We start from the raw sequence: 13,377 nt of genomic DNA on the forward strand, positions 1-13,377 counted from the left end.
CATACATACAGGGGACATTGTGTTGACAATGCAATATTGTGAACTGGCTTTTAGAATTTTGGAGAAAACAAAGCTGTTTTCTCTGTGCGTGCAAATATCCATGTCAATTTATAATAAAACATCTGTTTTTCAGCAAAGCCACTTCCGACGTAGAAGGAGGTGGGGCTGGGGCTTCGCCCTCCCACCATGCACGCGGCTCAGCCTCCGCGCGATTGCAGGAATCCCGATCGCATCACCCCCTGGCCAGCCAATCGGATGGCCTGGGGGGCGTGGCCTGCTCCATTTAACGCAGGGGTGGCCTGGGATCTCCCTCTTTGCCGCTTCCAGCTGCTCCAGTTTGTCTGAGATCTTATCTCCGCGTCGCCTGCTCTGGAGCACGTGCGCCTGCTTGTTCTTTTGCTTTAATCTTCCCCTTTCCTTTTAGTTGCTGTGCCTGCTGCTGCCTGCCTTTTCCAGCTGCTGATTTCCCCCTTAAGAGCTGCTGTTTGCCAGCAGGAGCCCTTTCTTTTCCTGTGAGTAGCGCTTTGTCCGGCAGCCCTCTGCTGCAAGTCTCTTTCCCCGGCTTTGGAGTCCTCCCCTCATTTCACCCTGAGTGCTTTGGAGCCACCGCTTCCTAAGGTTTGGAGTTGGTGTGGGGCTGACCAGGAGGGACTGCAGAACTAGTTGGGGAGTAATTTGCTGCAGCAGTTTAAGCTATTGGTGGCTGGGTCGCCGAAGGGTTGGGGTTGTGCCGGCAAAAGCCTGTTTGCTGTTGCTAGGGGCAGCGCAGCACGTGGAGCTTTTAAATTGGTCACTGTAGGACAAGGTCAGGGAGCACTGGGGTTGCTTTGTGTGTACATTATTCTTGCTTGGGGGGAGAGTGAGGCAAGCAAGAAAAAGGGATTGTTCTGGGAACTGCATTACCAGCCCGTTTATCAGGTTTCAGCCTAATTCCCCTCTCCCCCCCCCCCATGGCTCTCGTGCTGCTGGTTGTTTATTGTTGTCAGGGTTACGGCTCCCTGGCCGTCACCATTTTGTTTTCACCACGTGGTCCAGCACGGGCAGCCATTTTAGGAGAGGCAGTTTCTTGCAAGGCTGGCCCCTTTTTTCATGTCCGATGCATTTTGGGGCTTTTTATTAAGCTCTCTTGCATGCGAGCCCTCTGGGAACTTGAATTTATCTGACCATCACCTTTACTTACCTCCTGTGGGCTATATTGTTTATAGCTTAGTTTCTCCGTGATAGTAGCTTTATATTGTGACATAGCTAGCTACATTGGTATTTAATTGCATCAAGTTTATTTTTCTTTTTTTTATAAAATATTTATTAAAGTTTCAGAAAAAGGAATTACATAAAAACAAAAAATAAAAGAATAAAAAACAAATCTAAAAATACAAGAAAAATACAGAATAAGTACACTTACAGAAAAAAGATAAAAAAGGAAAAATAAAAAATCAACCTTTCCATATCTTACATTCATATCCTTGTTTCCCTGACCTCCTCATACCTCCCCTTTTTTGTATTCCAATTCAATTAATTAATTCAGCAATTTCTTTCCTCCTTATTATCCTGATCTTTGATCTTAATATATTATAACATTAAATTTTTACCTATTTAAAAATCCAATTTTTCCATATTCTTTTATATCATTACAGCTAGAAACCGCTTAACTTCATTCAAACATCCTAACATTCAGAAGGTAGAAATCTGCCCAAAAACCTGCTCCGACCATAACGCCGTGAAAATGGAAATGAAACTTACAACAACTGGTCAATTCAGATGGAAGATGAATGACACCCTCTTTCGAGATAAGGAGATCCTTATGAAGGCCCAAAAAACTTTAAAGGACTATTTTGAAATAAATTTAAGGGCCGATGTGGAAAAAAGAGTGATCTGGGATGCAAGTAAAGCTGTGATGCGGGGCTTTTTGATCCAACAAAACTCAATAAAAAGGAGGAAACAGAATGAGAAAAAGGAAAAAAATTTGGAAAAGATAAAGGAAGGAGAGAAAAAATTAAGAGTAAAACCAAAGTCCCAGGAGATTTTGAGAGAGATTAAGTTATACCAAGCACAATATATGGAATTGATGAACCAAGAGATTGAATGGAAGATAAAGCAAATGAGACAAAAGACATTTGAATCGGCAGACAAATGTGGTAAACTTCTGGCATGGCAATTGAAGAAAAGACAGAAACTGAATACAGTTACAAGCTTAGAAGTGGAGGGAAAGAATATATCCAAACCCAATGAGATTAGAAATTGCTTTTTGAGTTATTTCAAAAAACTCTACGCCCAAGGATTACAAAATGAAGAAGATATAGATAAATTCCTCGATAAATATGGATTACAAAAAATCTCTCATCAAAGTAGGATGGATCTGAACCAGAGAATAACAGAACAAGAGATAGAGGGTGCCATTCAGAATATGCAACTGGGCAAATCTCCAGGACCAGATGGATTGACTTCCAGATATTACAAATCTTTGAAGGAGTGGTTAATTCAACCGTTAAAGGAAGTTTGCAACGAGATCTTAGAGGGAAAGAAGGCACCTGAATCGTGGAAAGAAGCATATATCTCACTCATACCAAAGACAGAGACTGAAAAGACTCAATTGAAGAACTACCGCCCAATATCATTACTTAATGTGGATTACAAAATTTTTGCAGACATTTTGGCAAAAAGATTTAAAAAAGTGTTGATGGAAAAGATTCATAAGAAACAAACAGGCTTTCTCCCAAAAAGACACCTAGCAGATAATGTAAGGAACATAATAGATATTTTGGAGAAGTTAGAGGTGGATATAAACTCTAAAGCAGTGTTGATTTTTGTGGACGCGGAGAAAGCCTTTGACAATATTTCTTGGAGTTTTATGAAAAAGAATCTTCATGGGATGGGGGTAGGCCAAGGTTTTGAGAATGGTATGGGTGCAATATACTCTGAACAAAAAGCTAAGTTGATTGTAAATAATGTAATAACTGAGGAACTTAAGATTGAAAAGGGAACACGACAGGGGTGCCCAATTTCCCCATTGCTTTTTATTTCGGTTCTGGAGGTGTTGCTGAATATGATTAGAAATGACCAGCAGGTCAAAGGTGTACAGGTCGGAGCTAAACATTACAAGTTAAGAGCATTCGCAGATGACCTAGTATTGACATTGCAAGAGCCAAACACTAGTACAAAAAAGGTGTTAGAAATAATCCAAGAGTTTGGCCAGGTAGCTGGATTTAAGTTGAATAAACAAAAAACTAAAGTCTTAGGAAAAAACCTAACAGATATAGAGAAGGAGAAATTCCAAGAGGAGACAGGGTTGACGGTGGTTAAGAAGGTGAAATACCTAGGGGTTTATTTGACATCTAAAAATCTGAATTTGTTTAAGGATAATTATGAAAAATGTTGGTCAGAAATTAAAAAAGATCTAGAAATATGGTCAAAGTTGAAACTATCAATGTTAGGCTGAATTGCAGTAATTAAGATGAATGTATTGCCTAGAATGTTATTTTTGTTTCAAACCTTGCAGATTCTTGACAAGATGGAATGTTTTAAGAGGTGGCAGAAAGATATTTCGAAGTTTGTCTGGCAGGGCAAAAAAACCAGAATAAAATTTAAATTATTGACAGATGCCAAAGAAAGAGGGGGATTTGCCCTGCCGGACTTAAAATTGTACTATGAAGCAGCAGCGTTTTGCTGGCTGAAAGAGTGGATGCTCCTCGAGAACACTGACATTTTGGATTTGGAAGGTTTCAATAATGCATTTGGTTGGCATGCATATCTATGGTATGATAAAATTAAGCTGCATAGGGCCTTTAAAAACCACATTGTTAGAAAGGCACTGTTTAATGTTTGGATAAGATACAAAGATCTGTTGGAAAACAAAACCCCTAGATGGGTGTCTCCTGTGGAGGCTAAGGCAGTGAAGAAACTCAATATGGAGGTCGGATGGCCGAAGTATTGGGAAATCTTGGAACAAGAGGGAGATAAACTGAAATTACAAAGTCATGAGAAAATGAAACATAAAGTACAAAATTGGTTTCAATATCGTCAAATAACGGAGTTTTTCAAACAGGATAGGAAAATTGGCTTTCAAGTGGAAAAATCAAAACTAGAGACTGAATTGTTAGAACCCAATACTAAGAATTTATCAAGAATGTATAACTTGTTGCTGAAATGGAATACACAAGATGAAACAGTTAAATCGGCCATGATTAAGTGGGCACAGGACATTGGTCATAACATTATGTCAGCTGACTGGGAGTGGTTGTGGAACACCGGTATTAAATTCACGGCATGTAATGCCTTAAAGGAAAACATTATGAAAATGACTTACAGGTGGTACATGACCCCAGTCAAGCTAGCAAAGATCTACCATTTGCCCGATAACAAGTGTTGGAAATGTAAAGAGACTGAAGGTACCTTTTACCACCTTTGGTGGACATGCCCGAAGATTAAGGCTTTCTGGGAAATGATATATAATGAAATGAAAAAGGTACTTAAATGTACTTTTCTTAAAAAACCAGAGGCCTTTCTCCTGGGCATTGTCGGCCAATTGGTGTCAAAGAAGGACAGAACTTTTTTTATGTATGCTACAACAGCAGCAAGAATACTCATCGCAAAGTATTGGAAGACACAAGATCTACCCACTCTGGAAGAATGGCAGATGAAAGTGATGGACTATATGACACTGGCCGAGATGACAGGCAGAATCCGTGATCAGGGAAAAGAGACGGCGGAAGAAGAATGGAGAAAATTCAAAAGTTATCTTAAGGACTACTATAAACTTGATGAATGTTAGAATGTCGAGGTTTTTAGGAAAAAAAGGGATACAGTGACATAAGATTAGATTACAGAAAAGATTAAGATGACAGAGGTTGGAAAGGAATATTCAGAAGTTGCTTAAAAATTGTGGACATTGGGATGCAGGAAGGGGGGGTATGGGGGAGTCCTGGAAAAGAGGTTTATGAAAAAATGCTATGAAACTATACATGTTTGTATGTCTTTTTAGTTGTTTGTTTGTCTTTAAAAATTTGTAAAATCAATAAAAAATTTATTAAAAAACAAACAAACATCCTAACATTCATTAATTTTGCAATACTTCTGGAAATAGTCTTTAAATTTTTTCCAATCTTCTTCCACCAACTCTTCTCCCTGGTCTCGGATTCTACCAGTCATTTCCGCCAATTCCATGTAGTCCATCACTTTCATCTGCCATTCTTCCAGAGTGGGTAAATCTTGTGTCTTTCCAATGAGTATTCTTGCTGCTGTTGTAGCATACATAAAGAAAATTCTGTCCTTCTTTAACACCAATTGGCCGGCTATGCCCAGGAGAAAAGCCTCTGGTTTCTTCAAGAAGGTATATTTAAATACCTTTTTCAGTTCATTATATACCATTTCTCAGAAAGCCTTAATCCTTGGGCACGTCCACCAAAGGTGAAAGAATGTACCTTCAGTTTCTTTACATTTCCAACATTTATTATCGGGCAAATGATAGATTTTTGCAAGCTTGACTGGGGTTATGTACCACCTGTATATCATTTTCATAATATTCTCTCTTAAGGCATTACATGCCGTAAACTTCATACCTGTGGTCCATAACTGTTCCCAGTCAGCCATCATTATGTTATGTCCAATGTCTTGTGTCCATTTAATCATTGCAGATTTCACCGTTTCATCCTGAGTATTCCATTTCAACAGCAAGTTATACATCTTTTGACAAAGTCTTAGTTTGGGGTTCTAACAATTCTGTTTCCAATTTTGATTTTTCCACCTGGAAGCCGATTTTTTTGTCCAAATTGTATGCCTCCATTATCTGGTAATAATGAAACCAATCACGCACTTTATTTTTTAGTTTTTCAAAACTGCAATTTCAATCTATCTCCATCTTGTTCCAAAATTTCCCAATATTTCGGCCATTTGACCTCCATATTGAGCTTTTTCAGAGCTTTCGCTTCAATCGGTGACAGCCACCTTGGAGTTTTATTTTCCAGTAAGTCCTTGTATCTTATCCAAACATTAAACAATGCTTTCTGTCAGGGGTTTAGGAGCAGAGGCAAGGGCAAGGGAGGAAACAGAGAGCGAAGGGGAGGAGGCAGAAGAAAAGATGAGTGATGACGACGACCCGAGATCTCCGAGTCTTTCCAGTGAATCAGAGGATTCACAGAAAGGAGCACCAGTGGGCAGGGCAAGGGGGGAGTCTAGGGGGGCACCCCAGGAAGATAGAGCCAGAGGGGACTCAGGGGGGAGCAGCTGGAAATCGGGACCAGCGTCACCGCCAGGAAGCAGGGAAGAGGAAGGGAGCCAGGGGGGAAGCGCTGGCAGCTCACCACAGGAGGGAGGGCACGAGTCAGGAGTGGCCACACCTCCATCGGGGAGCGAAGAAACGGTTAAGCGGAAAGTGGAAGGTTGGGCGCGCGCGCCAAGTTCAAATGCAGAGGAAGGTGGCGCAGTAAGCAGCCCAGAAAGGGAGCCAGGTCCTAAAGCCCGGCGCAAGGAGACAGGAGGGTCCGGGGGGTCAGCGTCAGAAGAATCCCGGAAGGAAGAGACCCCGGGGGGTAGAGGGACCCAGAGGAGGACAGTCAGGCGGAAAAGGTGGAGCCGGGCTAGGATATTAAGTTGGTGCACACGGGGCGGAGACTCAGACGGAGCTTCGCCGATCTAGCTACTAGACGTAGAGTTGCGCGCAGCAGCGTGAGAATGGAAACTGTAACTCAATAAAGACTTTTACTTAATGATCGCTGGCTAGCGTGATCCTCTGTGAGCTAGGATCTTCAAGCAGCTCTGACAGTAAGCTCCGTCTCCTAATTGTGGGCATCTACAGCCTCGAGGAGGAGAGAGAAGCAGGTGCCTACTAGCGAGCTCACGAACGGCAGACGACATGACGGCTGAGCAGCAGATAGAGGAACTCAGAAAAGCAGTGTCACAACTGAATGCCGAGGCTCTCGCATCCAGGAAGAGAGAGGAGGAGGCAGCTGCCGCCTGCAGGGATCTCCAGGTCAGGTTAGACGTGCTGACAAAGCAGACACCCAGGCAGGAGGGAATTGGGTTGGCGAGACGAACAGGCGGTCTGGTCTCTCACTTCGATGGGAACCTGCAACAGTATCCCAACTTTAGAGCAGACGTACTGTGCGCACTGCAACTGCTGAATAAAGACTTTAGAGATGAGCAAGAGAAAGTGGGATTCATCATGTCCCATTTGCATGGGGATGCTAAAGCATGGCTGCGCAATTTATGGAGAGATAAGGATCCGGCGCTCCAAAATGCGGATGCCTTTATTAAAGCGATGGATGGGTGTTTTTTATCAAGCATTGACGTGGATCTTGCCCGGAAGGAGGTGCATGGACTAAGGCAAGGGAGGGCCAGCGTGAGGCAGTACCATGCCCGCTTTTTCGCTTTGGTCAGTGCCCTGGAATGGGACAGAGATTCGGCCCCTGTAAGAGACCTCTTTTGGGAGGGGCTGCACAGCTCGATTAAAGATGAGATCGCGAGGGGGGAGAGACCCCGGACCACCCAGGAGGTCGTTCAGAGGGCACTGGCAGTGGGGGGGCGGCTGGAAGAACGTCCGTGGAGCAGGGACGAAGGGCGTGGAGGGCGCGAACCAGCCAGGGGCTCCTCCTTCCTTCCCAGAGAAGCAGCGCGTGCGCAATCCACGCCTCCGCCAGGAGGAGGAGCGGAACCTATGGAGGTTGGAGGTGCAAGGGCTCAGTCAGCAACCAGAGCCCTAGCACCGGCAGCAGTGAAAGCGAAGCCTCCTAGAGGGAACAGGAAGTGTTACGTCTGTGAGGAGCCAGGGCATATGGCGAAAGAGTGTCCCCAGAGGCTCCACAAGCTCACTGCAGCCTCAGCAATGGTGACTGCAGCAACGCAGCAAGGAGGACCACAGCAGGGAAACGACGCAGTCTGGCTGGAGGAAGAGGCCCTGGGGCCCAGCCAGACGTGTTAGTGACGCAGTCCCCAGAGATTTTACAGCCCGTGAACCCCCTCCTGGCCAAACCAGTAGTGAGGCTCACCGCATCTCTCCAGCTGCCCAATGGAATCACCATGGACGTGCCAATCACAGTTGACTCGGGCAGCAATGCGGACTTTATAGGGGAGGACTTTGTCGACAAACACGCTATACAGTTGCTGCCGGCCACACTGCCCCTGCAGGTTGTCACGGTGGATGGCAGGGAGTTGCTAGGGGGGCAAGTGGTGAAGCAGACGCCACCGATGGCGATGCGACTTGGGAATCACAAAGAAATCATCAGCTTCAATGTCACTCAACTATCGGATACGCCCATTGTATTGGGAATGAGTTGGCTGGACAAGCACAGCCCAACGCTGGCTTGGTACCAGAGGCAGCTGATCTTCGGCTCTTCCTTTTGTGCTGAACACTGCATCGTGCCCCGGCAGGAAGGAGAGGAAGAGGAGTCACAGCTGCTGCTAGGCACGCTGCAAGCGATTCCCCACAAGTACGCAGAATTTTTGGAAGTTTTCTGCGAGAAGGAGGCAGACAGGCTACCCCCTCACAGACCATATGACTGCAAAATTGACCTGCTGCCGGGGGCGGCGCTGCCTAAAGGGAAACTGTATTCCATGTCAGAGGACGAACTGCAGGAACTCAAAGAGTTCATAGATCATAATTTGGAGCGCGGTTTCATCCGAGAGTCCAAGGCAGCGGGGGGCAGTCCTGTATTCTTTGTTAAAAAGCGAGACACGCCCCAAAAAAGACTGGTAGTGGACTATCGCATTTTAAACAATGGGACCAAGCCATCGGACTTCCCCATGCCCCGAATCGACGACCTCCTGGCGAAGGTGCGGAAGGGAAAAGTGTTCACCAAGTTAGACCTGCGAGGGGCGTACAACCTCATTCGCATGCGGGAGGGAGATGAGTGCAAGACGGCCATGTTCACGCCACTGGGTACCTACGAATATAGAGTTATGCCTTTTGGATTGCAAAATGGCTCCCACGTTTTTCAAGCTTTCATGCATCACGTGTTGGCGGGTCTTCTCTACAAGACGTGCGTCTGTTTCTTAGATGACATCCTGATCTTTTCGGAATCGCAGCAGGAGCATGACGGACACATCAAGGAAGTGCTGAGCAGGCTAAAGCAACATAGGCTCTACGCCAAGCTGGAGAAGTGCCAATTTGACGTGACGGAGGTGGATTTTCTGGGCTACAAGTTGTCTGACAAGGGGCTCGCCATGGACAGCGCCAAGGTTCGAGCGGTATTGGATTGGAAGAGCCCACGCAACCGGAAAGAGGTCCAACGGTTTGTCGGCTTTGCGAACTTCTATCGCAAGTTTATCAAGGGCTTCGCTATGCAGACAGCGGCCATCACAGACACGCTTAGCTCCAAGAAAAAGAAGTTCGTTTGGACAGAGCAGGCGGAGCAGTCCTTTCAGACACTCAAGCGTCTCTTCGCGTCGGAAGAGCAGCTGCTTCACGTCAACCCCAGCAGGCTGATGAGGGTGGAGACAGACGCCTCGGACAGAGCCGTGGGGGCGGTCCTGCTGCAGAAGGACCCGCAGGGGGTGTGGCGACCGGGAGCGTTTTACTCCAGGAAGCTCAGCAAGTCCGAGCAGAACTACACCATCTGGGACAGGGAGTTGCTGGCCATTCATGCAGCGTTCAAAGCGTGGAGGCACTTCCTGATCGGCGCCAAGCACACGGTGCAGGTTTGCACGGACCACAAGAATCTGGAGCACTGGCGCACGGCACAGTTCCTGAACCAGAGGCAGATACGTTGGGCTGAGTTCTTTGCGAACTTCGACTTCCGCATAGAGTATGTCCCGGGGGACACCAACATCATGGCGGACGCTCTCTCCCGTAAGCCGCAGTATCTGGAGGACGCAACGCCAGCAGCCGCCATGCACATCTTCGCACCAACAGTTTGGGCGTGCGCCGCGGCAACCGTGGACCTGGAGGCGGTGCGACGAGCGTTGCAGGATGACTCCTTCGCGCAAGCAAAGATGGCAGAGGTGCAAAGGGGCAAGGCAGCGGCCGACGGTTTCCAGCTACGAGATGGTTTGCTCATCCGTAAAGGGGCCATCTACGTGCCGGGAGACGACCTTCGCACCAAGGTGCTGCAGCAGCTGCACGACGCGCCCACTGCCGGGCACTTCGGCAAGGAGAAGACGGTGGAATTAGTAGCCAGGGATTTCTGGTGGCCTGGAATGAGAGGGGAGGTCGCAGACTACGTGGCGAGGTGTGACACCTGCCAGAGGGCCAAGCCAGTGCACAGACCACCGGCCGGACTGTTGGAACCGCTGCAAACTCCGGTCGAACCTTGGGAAAGGGTGGCCCTGGACTTTGTCACGGATCTGCCCAGCTCGAGGGGCAAGACGGCAGTGCTGGTGGTGGTGGACCTGTTTTCCAAGATGGCACATTTCATTCCGTGTGCTAAGGTGGCCACGGCGGAGCAAACCGCCAAACTGTTCATAGACCACGTGTTCAAGGTTCACGGTCTGCCACGGTCTATTCTGTCTGACCGGGGGCGGCAGTTCATCTCGAATTTCTGGCAGAAGCTGATGGGCTTCCTGAACGTCAAGATCAACCTGGCGTCGGCGAGACACCCGCAGACCAACGGGCAAGCGGAGCGGGTCAATGCCATCATGCAGCAGTACCTGAGATGTTATGCAAATCAACAGCCTGCGACGTGGGTGGATTACCTACCGCTTGCCGAGTTCGCCTACAACAACACGAAACACGTCTCCACGGGGGTCACGCCGTTCTTCGCCAACAACGGGAGGCACCCCAGAACCTTCCCGGGACTGGAAAGAATGGGGGAGGGGGAGCCGCAGACAGCAGATGCGTTCGCGTCGGAGCTGCAGGAAGTCCACGATCAGCTGAGGCGCCACCTGGAGCTGGCCAAGCACGCATACAAGGTACAAGCGGACAAACACAGAAGGGTTGGCGAAGAGCTCCACGTGGGAGACTGGGTCTGGTTAGCAAGTGCCGGCCAGGTCGTTGGCCAAGAAGAAACTAGGGCATAAACAACTGGGGCCCTACCAAGTCGAAGAGCAGGTCAACCCGGTAGCTTTCAGACTGGCACTTCCGGAGGGTTCCAGAATGCATCCGGTATTCCACAGATTGGTGCTCACTCCCTACAAGGCACCGCACAGGTTCCAGGAACCCGGAACGGCGCCGAGTCCGGTCAGAGACAGAACAGGGCACGCGGGAGTGGCACAGAAGGAGCGCATCAACGAAGTCACGGAGATTTTGGACTCCAGGTGGGGGGAAGAGGGGGTAGAATACCTTCTCGCCAAGGAGGGCACCCCGGCCAGTGCGAACAGCTGGGTGCCGGGCTACGCCTTGGACGAACCTCTGCTCAAAGACGAGTTTCATGCCCTCTTCCCACATAGACCTATGCCAGCAGACTTTTTCGACGACTGGCTTTTCACGCCCACGCTTTCGGCCAGCACGTTCCGGGGGTTCGACTCGGACGAGGACCCGACACGAGACGTCCGTTCCCCGGAGGGGTCACCCTCGGGATCTGCATCAGAACCCTCGTATTGGTGGGACGATAGGCCAGAGGAGCAGTTCCGCAGAAAGTGGCTGGAATGCTCAGGACGAGCAACGCCGCCAGGAGGAAGTGAGGGAGAGACGGACATGGACATTTTCGGGGACGACCCTGGTTTCGAGCACGGCGGCACAGAGATGGAAGCGGAGGTGACCGTCGTCGACGAGAGCAGGGAGGAAGACCCGGGAGACTTCAGATGGAGACCCGCCACGGGAAGCGAACGATATCCGACGTTCGTCCCTTTGCAACAGCAGCACCCAGCTCCAGCACCGGAAGGAGGGGAGGGGGGAATGGGGGGCTTCGAGGGGGGGATGGATGTCAGGGGTTTAGGAGCAGAGGCAAGGGCAAGGGAGGAAACAGAGAGCGAAGGGGAGGAGGCAGAAGAAAAGATGAGTGATGACGACGACCCGAGATCTCCGAGTCTTTCCAGTGAATCAGAGGATTCACAGAAAGGAGCACCAGTGGCCAGGGCAAGGGGGGAGTCTAGGGGGGCACTCCAGGAAGATAGAGCCAGAGGGGACTCAGAGGAGAGCAGTTGGAAATCGGGACCAGCGTCACCGCCAGAGAGCAGGGAAGAGGAAAGGAGCCAGGGGGCAAGCGCTGGCAGCTCACCACAGGAGGGAGGGCACGAGTCAGGAGTGGCCACACCTCCATCGGGGAGCGAAGAAACGGTTAAGCGGAAAGTGGAAGGTTGGGCGCGCGCGCCAAGTTCAAATGCAGAGGAAGGTGGCGCAGTAAGCAGCCCAGAAAGGGAGCCAGGTCCTAAAGCCCGGCGCAAGGAGACAGGAGGGTCCGGGGGGTCAGCGTCAGAAGAATCCCGGAAGGAAGAGACCCCGGGGGGTAGAGGGACCCAGAGGAGGACAGTCAGGCGGAAAAGGTGGAGCCGGGCTAGGATATTAAGTTGGTGCACACGGGGCGGAGACTCAGACGGAGCTTCGCCGATCTAGCTACTAGACGTAGAGTTGCGCGCAGCAGCGTGAGAATGGAAACTGTAACTCAATAAAGACTTTTACTTAATGATCGCTGGCTAGCGTGATCCTCTGTGAGCTAGGATCTTCAAGCAGCTCTGACACTTTCCTTACAATATGGTTTTTAAATGCTTTATGCGCTTTGACCTTATCATACCATAAATATGCATGCCATCCAAATACATTGTTAAAACCTTCTAAGTCCAAAATGTCAGCGTTTTCAAGAAGCAGCCATTCTTTCAACCAGCAAAAAGCTGCTGATTCATAGTAAAGTTTCAAGTCTGGCAGGGCAAATCCACCTCTTTCCTTTGCATCTGTTAATATTTTAAATTTTATTCTGGGCTTCTTGCCCTGCCAGACAAATCTAGAAATATCTCTCTGCCACTTCTTAAAACAGTCCATTTTGTCCATATTTTGCAATGTTTGAAACAAAAACAACATTCATTTTTATCACAGCAATACGGCCTAGCAGTGAAAGCTTCAAATTTGACCAAATTTCTAAATCTTTTTTCACTTCAACCCAGCATTTTTCATAGTTGTCTTTAAATAAATTCCCATTTTTTGCTGTCATGTTAATCCCCAAGTATTTGACTTTCTTAACCACTGTTAAACCTGTCTCATTCTGAAACCCCTCTCTCTCAATTGGTGTTAAATTTTTCTCTAAAACCTTGGTTTTTTACTTATTCAGTTTAAATCCTGCAACCTGACCAAATTCTTGAATCAGTTCTAAAACTCTTTTAGTACTAGATTCTGGCTCCTGTAACGTCAATACTAAGTAATCTGCAAATGCTCTCAATTTGTACTGTTTGGCTCCGACCTGTATACCTTTAACCAACTGGTCCCTTCTTATCATATTCAGCAAAACATCCAGGACCGATATAAAAAGCAATGGGGAGATTGGGCAACCTTGTCGTGTCCCTTTTTCAATCTTAACTTCC

General features: G+C 48.0%; 1 protein-coding gene across 1 annotated transcript in view; it reads left to right on the top strand.

Moving 5' to 3' along the window:
- The first annotated feature begins 290 nt into the window (after window positions 1-290).
- Window positions 291-13,377, top strand: part of LOC310696746 (lysozyme C-like) — a 161,622-nt gene continuing 148,535 nt past the window's right edge. The window contains exon 1 of the mRNA XM_083482677.1: window positions 291-512. The gene's annotated coding sequence lies outside the window, so the exon portion shown is untranslated. The remainder of the gene's footprint in view (window positions 513-13,377) is intronic.

This window comes from Podarcis liolepis (genome assembly GCF_965112155.1).
Source record: "Podarcis liolepis genome assembly, chromosome: 17".
NCBI lineage: Eukaryota > Metazoa > Chordata > Lepidosauria > Squamata > Lacertidae > Podarcis > Podarcis liolepis.